The 14,995-nt window shown below is 38.1% G+C and overlaps 1 protein-coding gene across 2 annotated transcripts in view; it reads left to right on the top strand.

Moving 5' to 3' along the window:
- Nucleotides 1–7,795: 7,795 nt before the first annotated feature.
- The window catches only part of il34 (interleukin 34), a 65,116-nt gene continuing 57,916 nt past the window's right edge, over nt 7,796–14,995 (top strand). Inside the window, exon 1 of one of the 2 annotated variants that reach the window (XM_036212500.1) lies at nt 7,796–8,473. The gene's annotated coding sequence lies outside the window, so the exon portion shown is untranslated. Of the gene's footprint in view, nt 8,474–9,548; nt 10,130–14,995 lie in introns of those variants that run through there. The other variant, XM_024280796.2, reaches the window with a different exon arrangement.

Below are 14,995 nucleotides of genomic sequence, written 5' to 3' on the forward strand. Positions count from 1 at the left end.
GTGCTGTTATATGATTGATAGTCAAAATGTTGACTCCAATTGATTTGCATGCCCTGCGTGTACGGTTCTAACTCCAATCACTTGGGTCGTACACCGTATGGGACACAAATAATCTCTGGATTCAAACCTGTCAGCCATCAGCTTGGCTCTGCTCCCACCTAATTCGCTACAATATATTACCTCCCAACATTTTTTATTATTTTCAAATATTTTTGATAAAGCGCCACTGAGCCGCAAGGGAGTGCTTGAAGAGCCGCATGCGGATCCGGAGCCGCAGGTTGCCGACCCCCGAACTAGACAGAGAGGGAACTTGCATACAAAACAACTGCTCCATCACCCAAAAACCACAAAACATGCTTAGATAAAAACCTAAATGGAGAATAAACCCAATTAATAGAATTGTGCAGTCAGAAGACTGAGAAGACAAAAGACTGTCTGTGGGGCAACTCTGGGGTAAAAATCAGTGGCTAAAGTCTATTGACTATTGACACGCACCTAGATGTGTAAAATTTTTTGAATGCTGAAGACAGAGGCGCAGCTGCCTCCGAGTCAAAAAACAACCAATTTAATATCAGCCGTGGGATTTAAAAAAAAAAGGCAGATACGAATAGATGTCAAAATAACCAATATTAACACTGATGCCGAAATATCGGTATCGTTCGACCCTTATTGGGTCTCATTGCTAGACTTGGACTTGAAGTTGGAGTTGAGCTCACAATCTTTCAGTCTCAAGGCGGACAAATTACTACAAGGCAGCTGAGCTGGTGTTGGAAACAGTGTTCCTCCTTTTTTTGAAGACATGGTGTAGAGGATGGATGGCGTCCATGAAAAAGCAGAATGTGGCTAATGCATTGCCACCTTCACAGGGTCAGCTTCAGTCTAATGACCTGCCCAGCTTTTTGTATGAAACTCTAAAGCCATGCGTCCAACCTCTGCTGTTACAGCTCCCCCAGTGGACCGCAGCATGCAGGAGCATGCTGGCAACCACCAACTGGTTAAACATATGTACTTGAACATTTTAATGAATTATAAAATAAGATCATTAATTGTTATGTTTGTAATAATTAAATGTTTAGTTGGAAATCTTCTGTATTTGGAAAACATTTATTTTGTCCTTTACAGAAATGGTGAATTTATAGATATGGTTTATGGAACAGGGATTCTAAAATGTGGTGAGAACATATATGTGAAGGACCCAGAAAAGGACATTTGTAAATTCATCTTGGTCCTCCCCTCCCTTCAGTTTTTTTCCCCATTTGTGCTGTCACATTTGCTCACCACTTGCCTTTTTTTAAAAAACCGTGTGAGATTTCATCTTTGTTCAACAAAACTAACGGCAGCATGAAATGTGACCTCAAATGACTACAAGGAAAAATAATGTTTTAAAAGAATCTGCCTGCCTTGTTCTTTAGCGGGTTTTCCCATCTGAGTTCAGCAGACTCTTCACCACAGATGTGGTGGACGTGGTTGCGGTTAACTAGGACTGGTTTTAGTGTGATTCGGCTCCACTGAAGATCCTTCCACCCTGAACGTTTGGGCATGTACTTTACCCCTTGGTAGTGCTGTAACGAAATGACAAATCTGGAGTAACACATTTTTGTATGCAATTCAAGACGGAGTGAACAGATGTATGGAAGTCACTGCACATTCTCAGATTTAAAATTGTGCCAAACGTCTGTGAAACAGGATGTTTCCTGTATTTTATAACAAGACTATTTCCAGTCACTGGTTTATTGTTTTCCATTTGACCACTAATTAATAAATTGGATTACATTTCTGAGTTGGATCCTGATCAAATTTAGAAATTCTGCATCAAGAATAAACTTTTACTGTGTGAAAGTAAAATCATTCATAAACTTTGGCAAAAAAAAGAGTGATGAGTTTAGAGGAAATCCACAATGACAGTGTGGATTGCTTCTAAGAAAAAAACTGTTAAAGCACAGAAAAACAAATAAAAAACAATTTGTCATTTGACCTAATTTTGTTATAAAAATGTTATTTTATAAGTGAGTTGGGCTAAAATTAAATTTTCACTTAAATGACCTTGAGTAGAGGAGGCTTCATTCCTTATTAGATAATCTGAAAAGAAAAACGAATGTGTTTTCTTTGTTTAGAAAGTCAAATAAAGTAAAGTAAAGTCAATCAGAACTCTGGCTAGAACTGCTTCAGAAAAACAGTGCAATATACTTTTTAAAAGTATTAAAATAAAAACTCCTGAACCACAAATGACAAACAAGAGATTGTGTGTTGAAAAATTACAGAGCCGATAAAGAAGGTACTCAACTTTTTTTTTTTAGTACAAAAAATTCCTGTTTTTAAAATCGTAATCTGTTTTTTATAGTGAAAGAAAACTTGATATCTGTGAAATGTTAATATTGTGCTTTGAAACAGCTTGAACAAGAAGACTGAAAATATTTTTTTTTCCTAGAATTGATTAAAGCTGAAACTCTTTTTGGCTAAATAATATATAGACCCACTCCAATGAAAAAAGTGTTTATGGTGTTTTTAACATGTTCTTGTAGCCTTTATTTATGATGGAGGAAATATATAAAAAATAAGCTAAACATTTCTGAATATATCACTTTATAAATTGTTATGAATCAAGAGCAGATGAAAAAATGCTATTAGAAAAAGAGTGTATTTGTGACGTAGAAAATACTTAGGCGGACCACAAGGTCCCTGCACTGCTTCATTCTGATGTATTCAGTTTTAGACGACTAGATCCATGTACCTTTTTGTTTTCCTCGTCTGAGTTGGTATCTGGCTCAAAACTGTACGGTTAGATAGCTCCAATATTGCTCGCCATTTTTGTTGCACCTGGTAATGTTGGGTTGGGGTTGTGAGGGGCTGTAAGTTAGTGATAGAGTGCATGAACACTAAATTTTGGCTTTGCACCAACAGTAAGTGTGAGTCCAACATATTATCAGCTTATAAAAGTTTCCAATTATAGAAACAAAAATAATTATGAACTATATTGCTGTTATTAAAAAAATATATATTATTTCTAATAGAAAAATAGAAAAATGTGAAGAAAAAATAATCTGTGTGACCCCCATTGACTTTAATGTATTTATTTATGCATAACTTTTCATGCCCATCAGCTGAGCAAATATATAAAAGTCGAAGACCTCTGTGTTGCTCAGATTTCACTGTTACAATAGGCCGTTATGTATCTTCTGACACACAAGGTATATATTTGTATAAACCCCTTCATTACATTTTTGTGCATTTTTTTCAAACTGGACGAAAGTGAGAGAGAGAGCGAGCGAGAGAGTGGAATAGTAGAGATTGAGGCCGTGGGTTATCATGGCATAACTTTGTTTAAACGAAGATTAAGTTGAGGTTTGTCCATGCCTATTGCAAGTGCGCTTATGGCTCACAAGACCAACACGAGCTTTGCATTCCCAGCCGCAGAAACTACAAAAGTCTACAATAGGCCCCACCCACCATCCCCAGAGGAGGGAACTACCACCACCTGAGCGTCTTCCTGTATTCAGAACCCAGGGACTGGCCCCCAACACCAAGGCCTGGCCCCCTTGCCCAGAAGAGGGCTCTTGCGAGAAGTGGGGAACCCCGCCAGGAAAAAAACAGGAATGATAAGCATGGATCTACCAGGTTCCCTTTCCCAAAGTGACATTAGAAAAGATAGACAGCCTCAGCACAGGAAGATGAAGACCAGAACGAGCCTCAAAATAACAGAAATTATTTTCTAGAAAGTTGCTAAATATTGATCTATTTTGGTGTCTTGCATCCAAAAGTCTTTTGCCCTAAAATGTTTGAAAATCTCAACATGTCATTCTTTTTTGTGTGACAGCAGAGTCTCATAAAATTTAATGTTTAGAAACTCTAGCTGTAAAAAAGACAACTGCTAATAGCTTGATTAATGAATGGATTAAAACCTTGAAATGCATGACTTTACAAGCTGTAAAAATGTGGAATGTGCTGCAGGCTGTAGATAAAAAATTGTGCATAAAAGTACTTTTTTCCCAATGAAATGAATTAATAGGAAGGACCAGACCTACTATGGTTAAATGTGGTTGCATCTAAAACCATTGGGGATCTGTGAGAAAGTTTAAGACACAAAGAGCCTTTATTGATGTGATCAAATCAGAAAATGTCACAGTCAGAAAATTTTAGTCATACGGTTAAAAAGTGACTGCAATGTTCTGCGTGTTCTCTTGTCAGAGGCACACTCTGCTTAGAAAGGTTCTCAAAAACAGAGAACGGATGAACAAGAAATTGTTGTTTTTGGACTGTCCATCATATTCTTCTGTCACTGTAGTTAACTGTCTCAAAAGGTGCGTTTGGCTGTATTCAGACTGGACACATTTGGTTGGCTTAAAGTGAACCAGTTTGTTTCCCTGGATAAACCGGAACAAGTTTTCAGTTTGAATACACCCAGCCAGACCCTGGTCCGGGACCAGGAACCACTCTCAGACCCATCTTTCACGGTGGTCTCGGTTCGTTTCCAATCGGCCTGAGCTTTGGTTTGCTCTGAGATTGCTCAGTCTGAATGCAATATGCTCTCGGAGCGGAACAACTGGACCAAAAGGACCACTGTAGCTGGTAGTCACGTGATGTAAACGGATTAGGAATGAAGCAAGTGTTGAGCCATGGACAAATGTAAAGCATTGATTGTCGTGTTGTCAAAGAGGAAATAATTGGTTGAACTGCTTACTTTGTTTATTTTAACACAGCTAAAAATGCTTCTTACTTGCTTTTCTGTGTCTCGTTACGTGGCACGTGCCCGGCGCTACTGTGATGTCATCCTAAAAGCTAGCTTGTAGCTTGAACTACCTTGTAGTCCAACGATGAGACACAGCGACTCATTGAAATTTGGTCAGGTGAATGCAGGTGCTTAACATCAACTTTTAACATGATGCACATTGGTTCTTACTGTATTCTCAACGACCTCATATGTCATAAACACTCAGCTTACCTTCATACCCAACGTTTCATCAGGACTGCAGTTCCTAAAATCCTCTGAGTTAAAGCACACACGGCACATCTTCTTGCCAGTAACTATCTTGGAGCGTCCCTCCGCAGCACCACAGTAACAAGTAAAAATTGTTGTTTAAAACTGGTAATCAAAATATGCATTTTTAATACGTGAACTATCCTGACAAGGATTGTTTTGACCTGACTCGTAATTCCTGACCAATGACAAAGGACATCTTTTATCGTGTGGCTTTATTTACAAGTTTTGGTTCCTAAACAGAAATCTTCAGTGGACGCCAATCTGAATACAGACCAAACGCAAAGTTCAGGACTTGGTCCAAACCAACGGGTTTACCCTAAGTTTACTCAGAAAAGCCTAATTTCTCCACACATTTTATGCTTGAAAACTTAGAGTATAGTTCACTGAGATTCTTTCTGCGGAGCAAAAACTTTTGTGTGGATACCAAAAGATCGCACCAGTGTTTGATTAGTATTTGTGGGCGATCAACTAAGAGCAATTCGGTAAAGGAGAAGAGTATCAAACAGAATTATTTTACAGAGGATTTATGTGCACAACAGATTGTACATAGTCAATCAATCTAGTGGAGAGGAGAGAATGAGGACAAGGAATGGGGTGATGCTGGAACAAATGAAATATACTGCTGCCCTTGAAGATAGTCGGACATCAGTTACACATGAGGAGCACGGTTTTCTGTAACATAAGCATCAAGGTGGGATGTTTAGACCATTACAACATTCTGCAGCTGGTCAGACGTTATCTGCGCGGATAATGGATAATAATCCCCTCACAGGAGGGATCAAAGATGGGGTACAAGTGGCTGTGAAGCTGCATCAGAGGCCAGCAGGCAGTGGATGAAAAAAGAAGGCAGGAGATGGAGAAGAGCAGGTCCTTCACAAAGGACCGCTAGGACAGTGCTTCCCAAACCCTCAGTACCGGTGCATGAAATGTTGGTTCTGAGCTGCAGAGAAAAAAAAACACCATCTACGTTTTTTCCATGTTATTTATAATCTAAAGGAAGTTTTTTTTTTTTTTTTTTAATTACTAGATTCTCTCCACCACATCCAGATCCTTCCTGACCCCTGTGAAGTTGCTTGGTCATGTGTCAAAAATCTATCTGCTACTTCTGAAAGCGGCTGCACTGAACACAAAACTGAAACCCCCAAGCTTGCAAGTTAACACAAAAACAAAAATATTTGGAAGGTTTCTTTTCACAGAAAAGAGTAGGTGAGGAAACAGAAGAAAAGCCTTCAACTTCAAAGAAAAAAGAAATCTACATTCAACAGACATAAACTAGGAGTCTTTACTCCAAATATGGATTTATTGTGACAGTTTTTCTCACACACCAGAATAATAATGCATAATGTTCAGCAACCAGCTGTCTAATGTTAAGCGGATGCTGCTAATAAAGTTGCTCAAACGTTAGAGTGACGTACATAATTGTGTTTAAAAAAATAAAAATTTTAAGGTGCGATTATTCAGCAGAACTCAAAAGTCGGATGAAGATGAAGTTGGCATCTAATTCTTTACCTTCCACTTTAGCATTTAAATCTCTATCATATTTTAATGATTCCTACACAAACGTAGAGTACAAGTAAAATTTACAGCAGCTGCAGATATTTTAAAAAAGATAAAAATTAACTTTACTCTCAAAAGTTAAGAGAAAATGGTTCCTTACTTAAGCCTCATACAGGCCGGTCCATGGAAATATTATCTGACATTCAAATTCAACTTTATTCATATAGCACTTTTCCTGCTTTCAAGCATCTCAAAGTGCTTATATTAAACCAGTCAGTGGCCTCAAACTTCAGGCCTCGAGGGCCAGTGTTCTGAATGTTTTCTAGCTAACCTTCCATTTAAATATCTTACTGGCTAAACACACCTGATCCAGGTAAGCTGGCAGGGCTGGGTTTCTGAAAAAACAGCACGACATTGGAGTCTGACACCCCTGCTTGTACCAGGTGCTGTGAGTTAATGTAACCACAGGGGGGCACTTTCCAGTGTGTCCATGGCCTGGTTCTAAGTTGGGGTAAATTTAGAGGGTTGGGCCAAACAGTAAAAGAAAAAAGTTAATAAATACCTTATTTAACAGCTAATAAAAATCCTTGCAAAAATCAAAATCAAAGGAAGAACTCAAAATAGATTGGGTGCATCATTTTGCTCAGTTGACAGACTCAATACAATTGATAAATACCTAGCAACTTTCTTTTTTGTGTGCTAAGTTTGCATGTTTTAGATGCAATAATAACGATACCTAATGATATTATTGTCTATGTCTGTAGTATTGAGTGAAGATCTGCAATAAAAAAATAACGATAGCTTCATTGTTGTAGAAATTGTGTTTTTCCAGCTCATATTTCTCACCACACATTCTGACATAAAAATAGCTTATGAGTTTGACCTCGTTTTTTTACTGGAAAAGAAAAAGGAGCAGCTTCAGGAAAAGCACATAGGGAGCATGTTTGGGGTCAGGTGCCTCGCTTTAGGAGATTTCAGCCATTGGGAGTTGCAGGTAGCCCGTCTTTACTTTGAATAAGCAAACCTTTAGGCGTATACTGCATTTCCAACTTCTAGAAGAGCCACAAGTTTGAAATCTTTCTAAAAATAAATATGCAGAATTATTCAAACAACACAGAGTTTCTCAATCCAGCCATTCTTTCATTCTTCCTTCCTTCCTTCCGTTCTATTTTGAAGATTTGACAAGTCTTGTAGGATGTAAGCCACATACTCTGTTGCTCATTCTACGAATGCATGTTCAATACAAATGTGGCACAATTTACCATTGCTTTACAAGATTTATCAACTCAGAGCATTGTTAAAGAGAAATTTTCTTCCTAAACACAACAGTACTCATGTAGTATTTTTTTTATTTTTGGAATGGTTCAGTTGCGCAAAGTGCAAAACCAGATGGATGCCAAAAGATCAGTATTGTGACTGGTTTCAGATGTGTGCTCTAACTAGACTGAATAAAATGAATGGGGGGTGCAATTTCTCAAGGTCTAAGCTGGATTTATGCATGTAAACTCATGCTTTAGCTGACATGGATCTGTGATCGCTCCACCAAATGCTGGATGACTGGTGGGTTTGTTTTTTTTCTTCTGGAGATGAAGTTATCACGATCCAAGATTTTTTGTGATTTATTTGCTTCTTAAGCTCAGTAACTGAAAACATTTTAACAAAGAAGTGATTCCCTTTCAGCACCTGTTGGATTCGGAGGGCCAAAGGTCACGATCAGCATCCCAATTATTCTGCAGCTTTATGAATTATGAAGATTGAAAGCTGCAGGAATCAGCTTTAACCCTCTTCCCTCCAGGAACATATGGGTAATATTTTCTGTTACATAACATTTCAGGCTAATTTCTTTGATTCATGGCAGCAAAGCTTTTACTCTAAGAATAAAAAAAAAACACTTTGCTTTGAGTCTCTTTGTCAGGCAAAGACAAACTGATTCCTTCTTCAAAAAAAGGATGAAAAAATGTGGATCTGAACAGCTTACAAGTGAATTACAGCAGCAAGGTTTGCACTAAAGAACTACATCCATAAGAAGGTATTTAAGCATGTTTTTATTTTCTTTTACACGAGACGAGGACTTTTGTTGTTTTTAGAAACCATAAGAATGAAAATTGTGTTTTTTGTGTTTTTAACATGTTATTTTCACTTTTTTCCTCATGTTCAGTGGCATATATAAAGAAGATTAAGATTAAAACGGTTTTGCTCAATATTATTATTTTTTTAAAATATTGTGAATCTGGACCAGTTGAAAAATGCAGTTGGAAAAGGCTTGTAGTGTGTCGTAGAAGCTAATACGGCGTGCCACAAGCTCACTGGTCCGCTCCGTATAATGCATCGACTTGCAGACGACTGTCACTCCAAGAAGCCCATGGACTTCTATTGAGAAATAAATAGCTATTATTCAATCATTTTCTTTGTCAGAGTAAATATTCTTGCTCTCATACCCCTTTCTTTCACATTTTCTTGCCAATGATGATTTTTTAATGATATTTTTTCTTTAATGCAAGTTATTCAAGTTATATCCTGACCAATCAGATGCCCCAGTAAAAGCATGTAGTGCTTGCTGGCCCCTCTAAGGCATTTTCTAAGGGTGACTTAAACATGTCCATCTCTATATACAGTCAATGGTGTAAACAAAGGGATGGTGGGAAATTAGGGAAGGCTTACTCTGCGCCAACAGTCTCACTCACAACTTTGGCAACTTTCTAATGAATTACTGCCTTTCTGCAGAGACAATGTCCTTGTTTTCGGATAAAAAAAACCAGCACAATCATAATTAAAAGACCACGATTTTATGATGGATAAAGTAAATGATTGCAATGGGACTTAAAGAATTAGAGGAATCCTTTGTTATGGTCGCTATAGGTTTACAGAGTGCACCTGAATTTATCATACAGACCAAACTCAAAAAGAAAATAAAAATTGTAATAAAAAAATTATTACAGACTGAACTCAAAAGGAAAATAAAAAATGTAATAAACAATTTCCTTTTTATTTCATCTTGTGTTTCCATTATTGTGGCATAACTTTTTTTCCGCGCAGAAACTAGTTGGTGCTTGTTGATAGGTGAGGAGGTTCGGGACCACCGTACAGGAGCTGCAGGATGAGAAACATGCACATTTTTATATTGATTTTTTATATTAGTTCCCAAATGAAGCTTTAAAATGAAGCGCTGAGATCATTTAGTGTAATAACTTCATGTGTGGAAATAAATTGAAAAATTCTTTTTGTAAAGACTCTAAATGTTTAGTGTGCGTCATTTTCATCCTGAAACTCCAGTGAGTCACTGTCATGATTTGACGACCCAAAGAATTGGACAGGAAGTGGGCTGAGCTTCTGGGGGGTGGAGGTCTGTTGGCAGACTCGGCTTTTATTTTGAAGCCCGGGCTTTGCGCGTTTTGAAGTTGATTGGAAGGAGCTTTCGGCCGCTCTGCTGCGCATTTGGCTGCACCTTCAGAGCGGGGCTTCATGGATGGACAGAAGCTTTAATGAGCTGACATTGATGTCACCCCTCGGCGCCCTGGTGAATGGATTCTTATCGATCACCTTTGGAGAAGAGTGAGCGCACTGCGGCCAGCCACAGACTTTACGCACGGGAGAAAGGGACATTGGAAGCGCAGGCGTAGCAACGAGCTCACCGAAAGGACACTTTATAAAGAGGTGAGAGTTCTTTACTGCTCTGACGGTTCACCTGTGTGTGCTTGGAAGGCTTTATCCTTGGGGGCGCAGGTGCGTGTGTTCGCTCGCGCTTTTGTGCGCATTTAATTTACCTGCGACACTTTCACTTTCGTTAGGAGCGCGTGCTCATGACGTTACAGACAGGTATGATGATGGCAGTTGTGCAACTAGTGGAAAGTTTGCAGAAAATTCCAGTGACAGTAGCGGGAAGGTGAATCAAAGGTGGGAGAATTAGTTCCACTTCTTACGGGACGGTGCAGAATTTGGGGTGCTCACTGGTGTGACTCGTTAAAGTTTGTGATGGAGCTTTAAAGTCCCAGGACGAGCGAGAGGATGATGCAGGGGGCTGTGATCATCCTCAAAAATATTTTGCTGCTGCAGGGGGTACAGATGATTTTATTTGCAGAAGCGATCCAGATCGCACAGAGAGCAGAGGACACCTTTCTGCTCCTAAGAAGTTCTGGACGAGTTTTCGTGTCTCCTCTCTGAGCTCGGTAAACCTCTCCACTTTGTGCATGAGCTCTCTGGAGGGCCCCTCTTTTCCTATTATCCAAATGTAGTGAAACTAAACCAATTTATTTTCTAATAAAACTAGATGGTATCTCCAGTCTAGCCACCAACATGATAAAAAAATAATTAAATTCACCTTCAAAATCATGTCTTTTCCTTTTAGTTTGGTGTGAAATTCTTTTTATTAGTGTTTAACAACATGAAGTCTAAGGATAGAAGTCATTTAGGAAGATAAATGTTAGTTTCTATAGGCAGAGTCTTCAAGAAGTAAAAATAAGGTAGAAATTATTAGAAAAGCTCTCTTGAAAATCAGAAACGTGAAGATCTCTCTCTCTCTCTTTTTAAATCATGCAAGAATTGAAGGAATTTGGATGTTGACGAAGGATAAGTGTGAGCTGGACCCCCGTGATCTAAGATCCCATAGTTGGCAGTGTTTCAAAACCTATCAAACAGAAGTGGATGATAGAAAAATCAAACATGTGCAACAGATTACTGTGGGAAACCGTTGTCTCGCCTCACAATTCACAGAAACAAATTTACGCATGGCTTTAAACTTAGCCATGCAAAAAAAGGAATGCCTTTTTTTTATTCTTACACAGAGGATCCATCGACCTCTCTGGACTACAAAGTGTTTGGGATGTCACATGGGAAGACCTCGAATATGCTCGGATGAGTCAGTTTTTAGAAGGTTGATTGATTTATTTTTGGTCTCTTGTGTCATACAATTTTTTCCCTTTTAGTGTTAAAAAATCTCAAAATGTCAGTCTTTTGTTTGTGTGACATCAGAGTCTCATAAAAGTTAAGATTTAGAAGCTTTTGTTAAAAAGACGACTGCAAAAGCGAGATTGATAAACGTTTTAAGCTGTTAAAATGTGTCTCTTTAATGTAGTCACAAAATTGTTCATAAAATACTTTTTTTTTTAATGACATAATCTGATACTAAGAAACATTGAATGTGGCCCAATATTTAAGCTGTGGATCTGTGAGAAAGTTTGGGACACAAAGAGCCTTAATTGATATAATCAAATCAGAAAATCTCATGAGAATTGAGTTGCTTCATGACATAGTCAGAGGTCTGAAACAGACTGAAGCTCAGAAATCTGAGTTATCATTGTCTTTATATTTATTTTTTAAACATAAACACAGTAGAATGATGCAAAAAAAGCATCTTCCTGTTTTAAAGTGATCTCACAGTAGCTGTTTTTTCTCCAGACACGTCTTGTCTGTAACTCTTTCCAATGCAGCCCAGGTTTTGACTCATCAGACCACAGTTTCCCCTTCACCTCAGTGAAATGAGTTTGAACTGGATGTGGTGAGGAGACGAGCCGCGTTCACTGACTGTGTGTCTGTGAGAGATTTGCACAACTGTGGAGGCTGTTATCATGATTTCCTCCACTCGTTTGCATTCTTCTTTTCTTAGAATGATGTTAACTGTTGTGCCTCTCATCAGAAATCTGCACCGTTTAAGCGTCAGATGTGGAGTCTTTCTTCTATTTCCAATGAAAAACAGCTTTGAATCAGGTTGCAAATCCTTCAATACCACTTTCATCTCCATCCCGGCTTTTTCAAATGATATAATCTTTACAACCATCATTTTTTAATTAGGACTGAAGAGAGCTTTAGTCAATTTAATAGGAAGCAAGCTTTTTGATTCTGTCAATTGTTCTTGGGGAGCTTAGCAGCAGGCTGGCCTCCTGCCGCAGTGACGGCACATTTGCCCAGCAGGGGAGCTGCTGAGTTATAGTCTGCACCTCCTCTTTGCTTTGGAGCACTGGAATGAATTTAGGAACAGATACATCAAGAGGCTTTTTGCAAAAAAAAAAAAAAGAAAGATGCAGACTTTATAGGTGTTCTTCTTTTTACGATTGTTTAATTATTTGTCGTAAACTTTAAACTAGAAGTGTGGTACAAACAGAGAAGTGATTCTTTGAAGGTAAATAGCTCCTCCAAGTATAACAATTAATGAAGTTTGTCACCTTTTTTGTTTTTTAGAAAATCTGAGAAATCCCTGATCATTACTGGAGTTCAGTTGGGATGGGAATTTAATTCTGACTGAATGCAAAGGAACCAATGCTGCAACCCAACTTTCAACAAAATGTTTTCAACATTGTGTCCAATGAGCCTGGAAAGAGATAAGAGGCATGATTGTAGAAGGAACATAATGCAAATAAGGACAGCATATGCACCCAACCTACCAGGCCCAAAGAATCTTGGTCTGCACAAGACTTCTTTGGCAGGCTGAAAAACACAAGTCACTCATCGTTTCATCTTTCTCCTGTTTTGCTGCAGCTTTACTGAGTATTTCTGCTGTAAATCAGGGAGAACTGAACCAGTCCGTTTCAGGCACACATCTGTCATTGATGTGCTCTTACAGAAGCAAGTTCTCAACATTTCTCTTTTTTTTTTGAAACATCACATCAACTATATGTTTCTCTTAAATATTGAAATAAGTCTGCACTCTTTTTTTTTTTTTTTTTTTTTGCTAAAAACAGAAAAACAATCTAACAACTACTGCATATTGTATTCTTGTATTTTGGATGATATAATTGGTTTATTTCGTGTTGATCTATACATAGATATATCAAACATTGGATGATTAATTGTGACTTCTTTGGAAAATGAATAGCAAAGGTAATGCATAAAAATTCACATACATGTAAGTCCGTCAACAAGAGTTTATGTGCTTGAAAAAGAGTAGGAGGAAGCAAACGTTTCCACCTCTATAACTCTTTCCTACTTTAGTTATCTTTTCCACATAGTTATTATCTGGTTCATAACTTCTAATAATATTTATGCTTCATCCATATACAGCTCATTTGTCAAATCTATAAGTATTAATAATTTCAATTGTTTTATTGTCAATAAAAGTTATAATATTTAACCAAATTATAGCTAGCCCTCATCAGCTTCTTTCACAAATAAAGCCTTTCTGTAGGTAAAATTCCTAAATGTCCCTTTTACAGTCTTCCTCAGTTCAGAAACATCTTCAGTAGGTCGGCAACTTTATTGGATTGAAACTTCAATCTCTGTGAAATATTTCCAGCTGCTTGAAACGTAAACTTTATGACTTTATTTGCGACTTTTAAGATGTAATGAATAAATAAAGCAAAAACAGAATGACACAACTATGTCAAAAACTGGTATTGTCTAAGTATATTAATAAGCACAAATTCATCGTGTCTGTAACTTTATTAATGTGAGATTGTATAAAACATTCAGGAATCTGTCGCCACATATTATGTAGACCGGTTTGTTATGTGGAAACAACTGTCTCCACAAATCCATATTTGGAGGAAGACTCCTGGTTGTGTCTGTAAACAGCAGCTTTATGCTTCCCTGAAGTCAAAAGCTCTTCTCCAGGTTCCCCACTGCCTCTTTTCACCCCAAAGAAACTCTCCGAACACGTATGTGTCCATAAATGACAACTTGATAGTGAGAATGTGTTGCAATGACAAGAAGAGCTGCAGCATTTAAAATAGGTGTCTATCGCATTATTTTGCCTCAAGTTCGGAACCAGATGCTGGGTTCACATGACCCAACATCTGGGTCCAGATCCAGACTGCCGTCTGCCAGTTAGTCACCCTTGGTTTATACCATGCAAAATCAACCTTTTGAGCTTTTAAGTGTATTATAATGTTAATTCCTTCCTATAAACAACCCCAAAGTGGTATTTTGATCCATTCACGCATCTCTGAGTATTCTTCTAAAAAACGAGCGCTCTGAGCACCAACCCATGAAAACAAGCTCATTTCACAAAGTGAGAACAGCCCCTGACAGGAAGAGTCTATGCTGACAGGCACCTCCCCCTGGCTTGCAAACACACCCACTTTCTCTAACAGTTCACCGCAAAACGTTTTTGTTTTAAATTCACAATATTATACATATTCCAATTGTGTTCATTTTCCAATAAATTCTGGGTCTAAATGGTGTTCGTTACTTTAGACACCAGACTCCTTTAAGACCCTCTCTGGGTCGGCACAGTCGTGCAGACACCGAGTGTGTTGTGAACCAATGTGGCGATAGCCGGGGCTACTAAAGTCAAGTACTGTATTTTCCGGACTTATACTCAGGAGCGACTTATATGTGATTTTGTTAGACATACATAGGCTCATATATTTGTTATTTTCCCCACTTAAACCGGTTTCCTTTTGGCGGTTCTTTCCCAATAACAACCACTAGAGGGCACTGTAGGTTTGTGTATCAGTATCTGCTGCTGTCAGCTGACAGAAACGCAGAAGAAGAAGTTACGTTCAAAACAAACGTTCATGATAATCTAATCATTCTCCTCATGGATGTTATTATGTTTTTCTCATTTGCATCAAGACATTATTTTTATTG

The sequence above is a fragment of the Oryzias melastigma genome, linkage group LG6 (genome assembly GCF_002922805.2).
Source record: "Oryzias melastigma strain HK-1 linkage group LG6, ASM292280v2, whole genome shotgun sequence".
Taxonomy (NCBI): domain Eukaryota; kingdom Metazoa; phylum Chordata; class Actinopteri; order Beloniformes; family Adrianichthyidae; genus Oryzias; species Oryzias melastigma.